Here is a 7,239-nt window from a genome sequence, read left to right as displayed (position 1 = left end):
CAGAGGGAAGACGATGTGAAGACACCCAGGAAGAATGAGTCATGCCATGTTGGAGTGATGCTGCCACAAGCCCAGGAACGTCTGGGGCTACCAGAAACTAGAACAGGCAAGGAAGTGTCCTTCCTCTACAGGTGTCAGAGGGAGCATGGCCCCACTGATGCTGATTCCTGACAGCTGGCCTCTTGAACTATGAGACAATGAAGTTCTTTTGTCCTAAGCTACCCACTTTGTGGCACTTTGTTACAGCAGCCCTGGGAAGCTAATACACTGGGAACTGCATGTCCATAGCATCTGCCTGGTTTTCAGTGAGGCTCCTTCCTTTTCCTATGAATATTCAAAAGTTCCTTGTCTGCTCCAGATTCACTTTCACTTTTTATTCCTTTCTCCCTCCTTTCCATCATCCCACCTGCTTCCCTGAGCTACTTTGAGAGTAGAATTTCATGTAGAAGGGAAGATTCACTTAGCTAGAGGTGAGATGGAGGTAGAGAGCAGGGATATATTTAGGCATAGGAGGTTTATGATGCCTCCAAACAGAAGTAGGGAAGCAGTCCTGGGTTGTAGGATCAACCTAGAGACAAGGAGAATTCTCTGTGCTTCCCTAATCACCTTGAGCTCCTTATCCCAAAGCCCCTAGGTCCGCCTGTGGCTGAGATCAGCCAGTAAGTGTCAGCTGGCTCCCCAAGGCATCTTTGGACTAGGTTTACAGGTGCCACCTTCAACTAAACCAGTGGTTTTCCTCCTGTCCACACGCAGGGTCTAGTAAGTACCAAAACCAACTCAGGAAATCATGCAGCAGCCTGTTTTAGGTCTTCTGAAACTCTGTCTTCTGATTTGGTTTCGTTGAGCCCATCCCAATATTCAAGGAGGAAGGCCATGGAGTATTCCAAAGGTCTTTGCCTTAAAAAAGGTCCTTTTGTTGCCACAACAAGATGACGTTGTAAGGAAAGGCTGAGACCTGCTGGAGGAAGACGTGTGGGCAGGGCCAGGGCCGCAGAAGCAGCCAGTAAAGAGCCTATTTCTGCCCAGGATGTGGTTTCTAAAATGAGCCAGTTTCATCCGTCATTAATTTTTACTTCCCTAAGTTGTGCCATCTCACTGCTCTTCCATGGTAACTTTCTTGAGAGGCCACTTATACTTCTCCAGAGGCCCCAAACATGCAGCACCTGGATTTTTCCGCAATGTTTGCAAACACTCACCAGACGAGACAAGTCCTCCCCTAAAAGCAAGAAGCTCAATGCCAACTTCATACAAAAAAAGAAAAAAAGAAAACCAACAAGAACACTCCATCAATATACTCTTCGCACACCAAGATATTAAGATAAATTTTCTAAGCTCTCTCTCGAAAAAGATCAACTGCTGTGATATAATATTCACAGAGCTATTGCCAAAATGAAGAGCTCAGTCTAGTGTAAATGGTTTGATAAACAAACTGCCCTTTAAAAGATGTCATCCAACAATTTAACAAGTATAATTGCCTGTTAATTCAAGGCACGAGGTGGCTGTATTTTTCTAATAACGTATTACTGCTGAACCAAACCAAATCACCCTTATGTATAAGAACTTAAGGTTTAGTGTTAGGTTTTCAATCTTGGAGTGGAGTGCGGCCTTTACAAGCAAGACATGAAACTCGTAAGCCACAAAGGAAAAATGTGCAGATGTGACTATGTAATAATAATAATAATAATGGAGGCATCTGTCTGGCAATAACAAATGAAGCAAGCAAACAAAATCAAATTAAAAGATGAGATAGTGAGAAAATACTGTATCAGATAGAAGCCATTAAGTTATTGGCCACACTATTCAGAGACGTATAAATCAAAGATAGAAGACATTAAGTTATTGGCCACACTATTCAGAGACGTATAAATCAAAGAAAAAGAGCAAAAAATAACAGGAAAAGAAAGATGGGGAATAGAGACAGGGAATTCACATAAGAAATACAAATGGCCCAAAAACATGTGAAAAGATATTCCACCTACTAAAGTAATAAAAATCTAAAATATAACATTTTTCTCTTTAAAAAAAATTTAAGTGTGTAGGGAGAACTAGAACTATTATATACTGTTAGCAGGCATATAAATTGATACAGAATTTTCATTTTGGAAGCATTTTTTTTCAGTGCCCTTTAAAATGTATTGTATGCACACTTGCTGAGCTAACAAGTTCACATCTACAAACTTATTCCACAATAATGTTTACACATGTGCACACCAATATGGATACAAATGGAATGATCAAGTAAATTATGGTACATCTATTCAATAAGTATTATGTACCTATTAAGAAGAATGAAATACCACTAGAAATCTGGGTCTTAAAAATGCTGTGATACATTGTTAAATGAAAAAAACAAGTTGCAGAATAATACATACATATGGACTCATTCCATTAATACAAAACAACTTTACGAAGATAGACAAAGAGATAAACAGGTGATAAAGTGATCATACATGAGTAGTAAGATGGAATTATACACACCAACATATTAAGCAATGGGATTATCTGTTTTCTCATCTTATTTTGTAGTATAGAACTTTTCTAAAAGCAACCTGTTTCAGGCTTCTCAGATCATCACATAACCTCACAGATAACGGCGCAAGCTCTTAAAGGTCATGGTCTAGGCCAGTTGTCTCTACATTTCCCACATCTAGCTCAGTGGCTGGCACCACAGGGAGGTTCAATAAATGCTGTTGGAGAAGATGGGGCTCCACACTTCTCCACTCCTAGCGCAGAGGATAATGTGACTTTATAATGATTCAAGTTCGGCTTGAGTTATACTCTCAGAGATAAGCTACAGAATAGTTTGGAGATAGCAAAAATGTAAAAGGGTGAAAACTCCCACCCCAAGTCTGTTTCTGGTTTCTCCTCTCCAGATGCTGCAGCAGCAGCCACCAGCCATATCACTCAGCTCATGGAGAGAAAGAGCATTCCCGTCAACCTGACCAGTCTGAAGGCTCTCAGCCCTCATTCACCAGAAAAAGTTCAGAACTAAGGACTATCTGATAAAAAAGGGAGCAACAGAGGGAAAAGGAAAGCAAGAGAGGGGAAAGAGACGGAAGAGAGAGGAAATGAGTGATGAAAAACCATAAGGAATTTACTGAGAGCACTCAGGAAGAAACTCATCAGATTGTGTATTTGCATGTAGAGCAATTCACAGAAAGGCTAGATTGGCCTGGCCTTGTCTCTTAACTTCTCCTTCTGTAGTTAAAAAGCCTTCCTGAAAATGACCACGAATAGATACATCTTTCCTAAGTGAGAGAGTCACACATTAATAAAACAAACTCTTGGAAATATATCTCCCAACTAGATCTTCAAGTTTTGGCTCACAAGAATGCAGGCCTGTCTACATGCCTGCCCTACAGGTGGATGTCTGACATCCCAATTATGTGCCTTATTCTTCAGTCTGCTGTCATATTATCAAAAGATAATATTTAATCAATGTCTTACTATATGCTATTATTACAAAGTCTTTGTGTATATCAACTTTGAATCTTCATTATAGCCCTATAAGCTATGTATAAAGTCGGAGCCTCATTCCACAATTATGGAAGTACTTGTGTGCTTAAGTAACCTCCCCAAGATCACACAACAAGTAGGACCTCTTAGTGTTCCTCAAACTGTATATGCAATCAGGTCACTTAGGCATCTTGTTTTATTAAAATCCTGATTCTAGCTCAGAAAGTCTGGGGCGGGGCTTGAGGTTCTGCATTTCTTTATTTTCTTTACATTTTTTCTCTTTTCCACATAACTGTTGTTCAGAAGGAAGATTCTGCATTTCTAACAATCTCCCAGGGGATGCCAATGCTGCTGGTCCCACAGACCACACTTGAGTCACCAAACTCTAGGACTCAGCCCACCTTAGTTATATCTTCAGAACCAAGATGCAAGACCAGCTCTGCCAATAACCCTCTGCCTGCCTGTGTACTCCAAGAACATAGATTAACCTCTTGGTTTACAAGGAAAGATTAGGAGAGGATAGTCTCTGGATATTGTCCATCTCTATTGTTTAATAACTTTCGCAAAATTGTAATAGAAAAAATGTCACCACTGCTATGCTGGGCCACACTGAGTGCCCAGGCCCTAAGTCACATGCATCCAATAAATACTCATTGGATTCTAAACTAGGCAGTGGGAGTTATAAGAGTTAAGAAGACAATCCTTGTCCACATGGAGATTACAGTATTCTGTGGAATAAAGGATGTAGCCCTACAGTGTCATACTCTCTATTGCAGAGAAAGAACAGGACACACAATACAGATGGCCTCCCATGGAAAGTTACATGTGGGCTGAAATGAGATGAGATGAGCTAGCCCAGTGAAGGTGGAGGGGGAAGACAGGCAGGCAGAAGAAACAGCAAGAGGGAAGTCTCAGAAGTGAGTGGGGTATTAAAGGCTATTGGAAGAAGTTAATTGTGGTTGGCCCTCAGATTGAAAGTGAAGGAGTGGGGAAAATAGTTATGAGGCTACAGCAGGACACAGCTCACAATGTATCTCAAAGGCCCAGCTTCTTAACAAGACTACAGATGATGCAAAACCTTTGAGGAGCTTTAAGAAGGAAACAGATAGGAGAGGATTTACATTTTTAGAGAGTTAAAGGATATAGAATAAAACGTGGGGAGGGTTGGGAGCCCCAAGGTTGGACACAGGGCACCAATTAGAAGTCTGTTGCCATGATCTATGTTTAAAAAAAAAATCACAGTGAACTTAGCTTGGATTGCAGCAGTGGAGTTGCAGAGAAAGAGAAAAATTAGAGAGACATTAGAAGAAAGAGGACTAAGTGAACAAATGAAGGACGAGAAGCTATGAGTGAGAAAAAGGCTGTGCTAAAAGATAATTTTCCAAAAAAAGGTAAAATTATGACTCATAAGGATATAAAACGAACACATGTTAAAGATTTTATTTTACTAATAAAGAAGGTGCCAGGCAGATGTTATAACTGGATCAAGGGAGAAATTGAAAAACACACACATTTATAGATCAGGAATATTGAAATGAATGTGCAGATGGAGGTAAAACCGGTTTCTTCCACAGTGAGGGAGAACTCAATTGAATCTCTACAAGATAGGACAGAATTTGCACAGCTATAGCTAAGAATGATTTTGCATCCCATCAGTTATGTATGGTTTACAGAGTTGTACAATAGCTCCCATAGAATCACATAACTCAGAGGGCTGTCTTTAGACAATGCATAGTTTTCCACTGAAGCCCACATTTTTCCTTGCAGCAGGATAACTCCAAGATGCCTGACTTGGACACCAATGTGGATCTTGTGACATTCACTCTACAGGGAATGTAGGGAGAGAGCACTGAGGAGCTGAGGGAGAAACAAGGATGATTAATCAACTTGGTCATATTTCGGTAGTGAACACTTCCACCTGATAGGGGGTTGGTTCTGTTATGATTTCAAGGATACAGTGCATCAGACTCAATGGCTTCAATTTTGGAGAGGCATTGCTTTAAGAGCCTCTCCCTGCTGTCAGACACATTTGATATTTATTGAGCACCATTTCTACTGAGGGTTCTGGGCACAGCACTATGGTACATTCCCAACAGATCTTGCCTGAAAGAAACTTCCAGTGTGGCTGTTGCAAATTTGGAATGCATTTTTCATTAGAAAAAAATGTCACCAATGTGATCACTTTCCCAACCTGACAAAGCTCTTTTTAAATATTCCTCAATATAGGGACAGGTTTTCAAACCAAATGTTGGAAAACATGAAGTATAAATGAATTGTCTTCCATTTATCAAATTATAGAAAAAGATATATAAAATTTTTTAAGTTTTATGACTTCCATGTATCAAAAATAATTAAATTGATTGAAGCTTAAGGCTGTGGTGGACATTTAAAATCATAGAGCTGCTAAGATGGAGAATGCCATTTTAATAGTATATATTGATTTTTTTTTTTACTAACCTATATGATGTATTAGTAATTACATATAATTAGAAAATAGGAATATGAGAAAGGAGTGGGAATTGTTTATGCACATTCTGTAAGAAATTCTGGGTTTCTCAGTCTCTGCACCTCTCCATTCCACACAGCAAGTGGCATCTGACCCTTACCGGCAAGCCCAGGCCCACCTTCAGTCAAGGAGGCTCTTAAATAGAGGCATTTGGGTCCTTCTAGGTTACCATAAGTTCTTTTTTGAGACAGGATCTTGCTCTGTCACCACACCTGGAGTGCAGTGGCACCATCATAGCTCACTGCAGTCTCCTGGGTTCAAGTGATCCTACCACCTCAGCCTTCCGAGTAGTTGGGACTACAGGCAAGAGTCACCAGGCCTAGCTCATTTTTAAGTTTTTTGTTTGTTTGTTTTGTTTTTTACATAGAAGTAGGGTCTCACTATGTTGCCCAGGCTGATCTCAAACTCCTGGGGTCAAGCAGTCCTCCTGCCTCTGCCCACCAAAGTGGTGGGGTTACAGGTGTGAGCCACTACACACAGCCACCATAAGTTCTGAATCCTGAATCCTGCCACATAAGCCTGGGCTGCAGAGGAACTGGAGTTCAAGGTTTGTACACAAGACTTGCCTTGCTCTTGCCAGTCTCCACGTTTCAGCTCAACCCCAGAGATCAGGGCCCTGCTCCCTGCTGATGCACTTCCCTGAGGTCCACAGCCAATACTGCTAGACTCTGAGTATTGCCTCCCCCAACCTCCTCTGTCATGCTCTGCCTGCCTGTTGGAACATCCTGACCCCAAGGGTCAGGCCTATCCACCCACCACGTGCTGAGTGCCTGCCAGGATTCTGGTCAACATTCTTTGTATCTTTGAGTTGCTCTGTCCTGAACAGCACACCAAATCTCAGCCCAACAGCAGCCACTGGGCTGCCACCACGCAGCAATGTCACTCTAGTGGCCAGCTCCTAAAGACTGGCTCTGTCCAACTGCTTCTCTGCCCACAGTTCACTTTGTCATGTCTGCCTTCACTCTGAAAATCCAGTTAAAAGCAATATTGTCTACATTTACATCAAAATCAAAGCCTGCCTTTTTTTTTTTTCATAAACTCATATACTATGGAAACATCAAGGGACATTGAAAGTCTTTGGTTCAAGTTTGCTTATTCTTTGCCCAAGAGATTTGTTAAGTTTGACTTTCCACAGTTTGTGTTATATAAAATACATTTTTTGTTTTATAAAAATAATTTTAAGGCTAGGCATGGTGGCTCATGCCTGTAATCTCAGCACTTTGGGAGGCCGAGGTGGGCGGTCAGGAGTTCGAGACCAGCCTGGCCAACATGGTGAA

Source organism: Nomascus leucogenys, chromosome 4 (genome assembly GCF_006542625.1).
Source record: "Nomascus leucogenys isolate Asia chromosome 4, Asia_NLE_v1, whole genome shotgun sequence".
Taxonomy (NCBI): Eukaryota; Metazoa; Chordata; class Mammalia; order Primates; family Hylobatidae; genus Nomascus; species Nomascus leucogenys.
Note: the sequence above shows the minus strand (reverse complement) of the source record.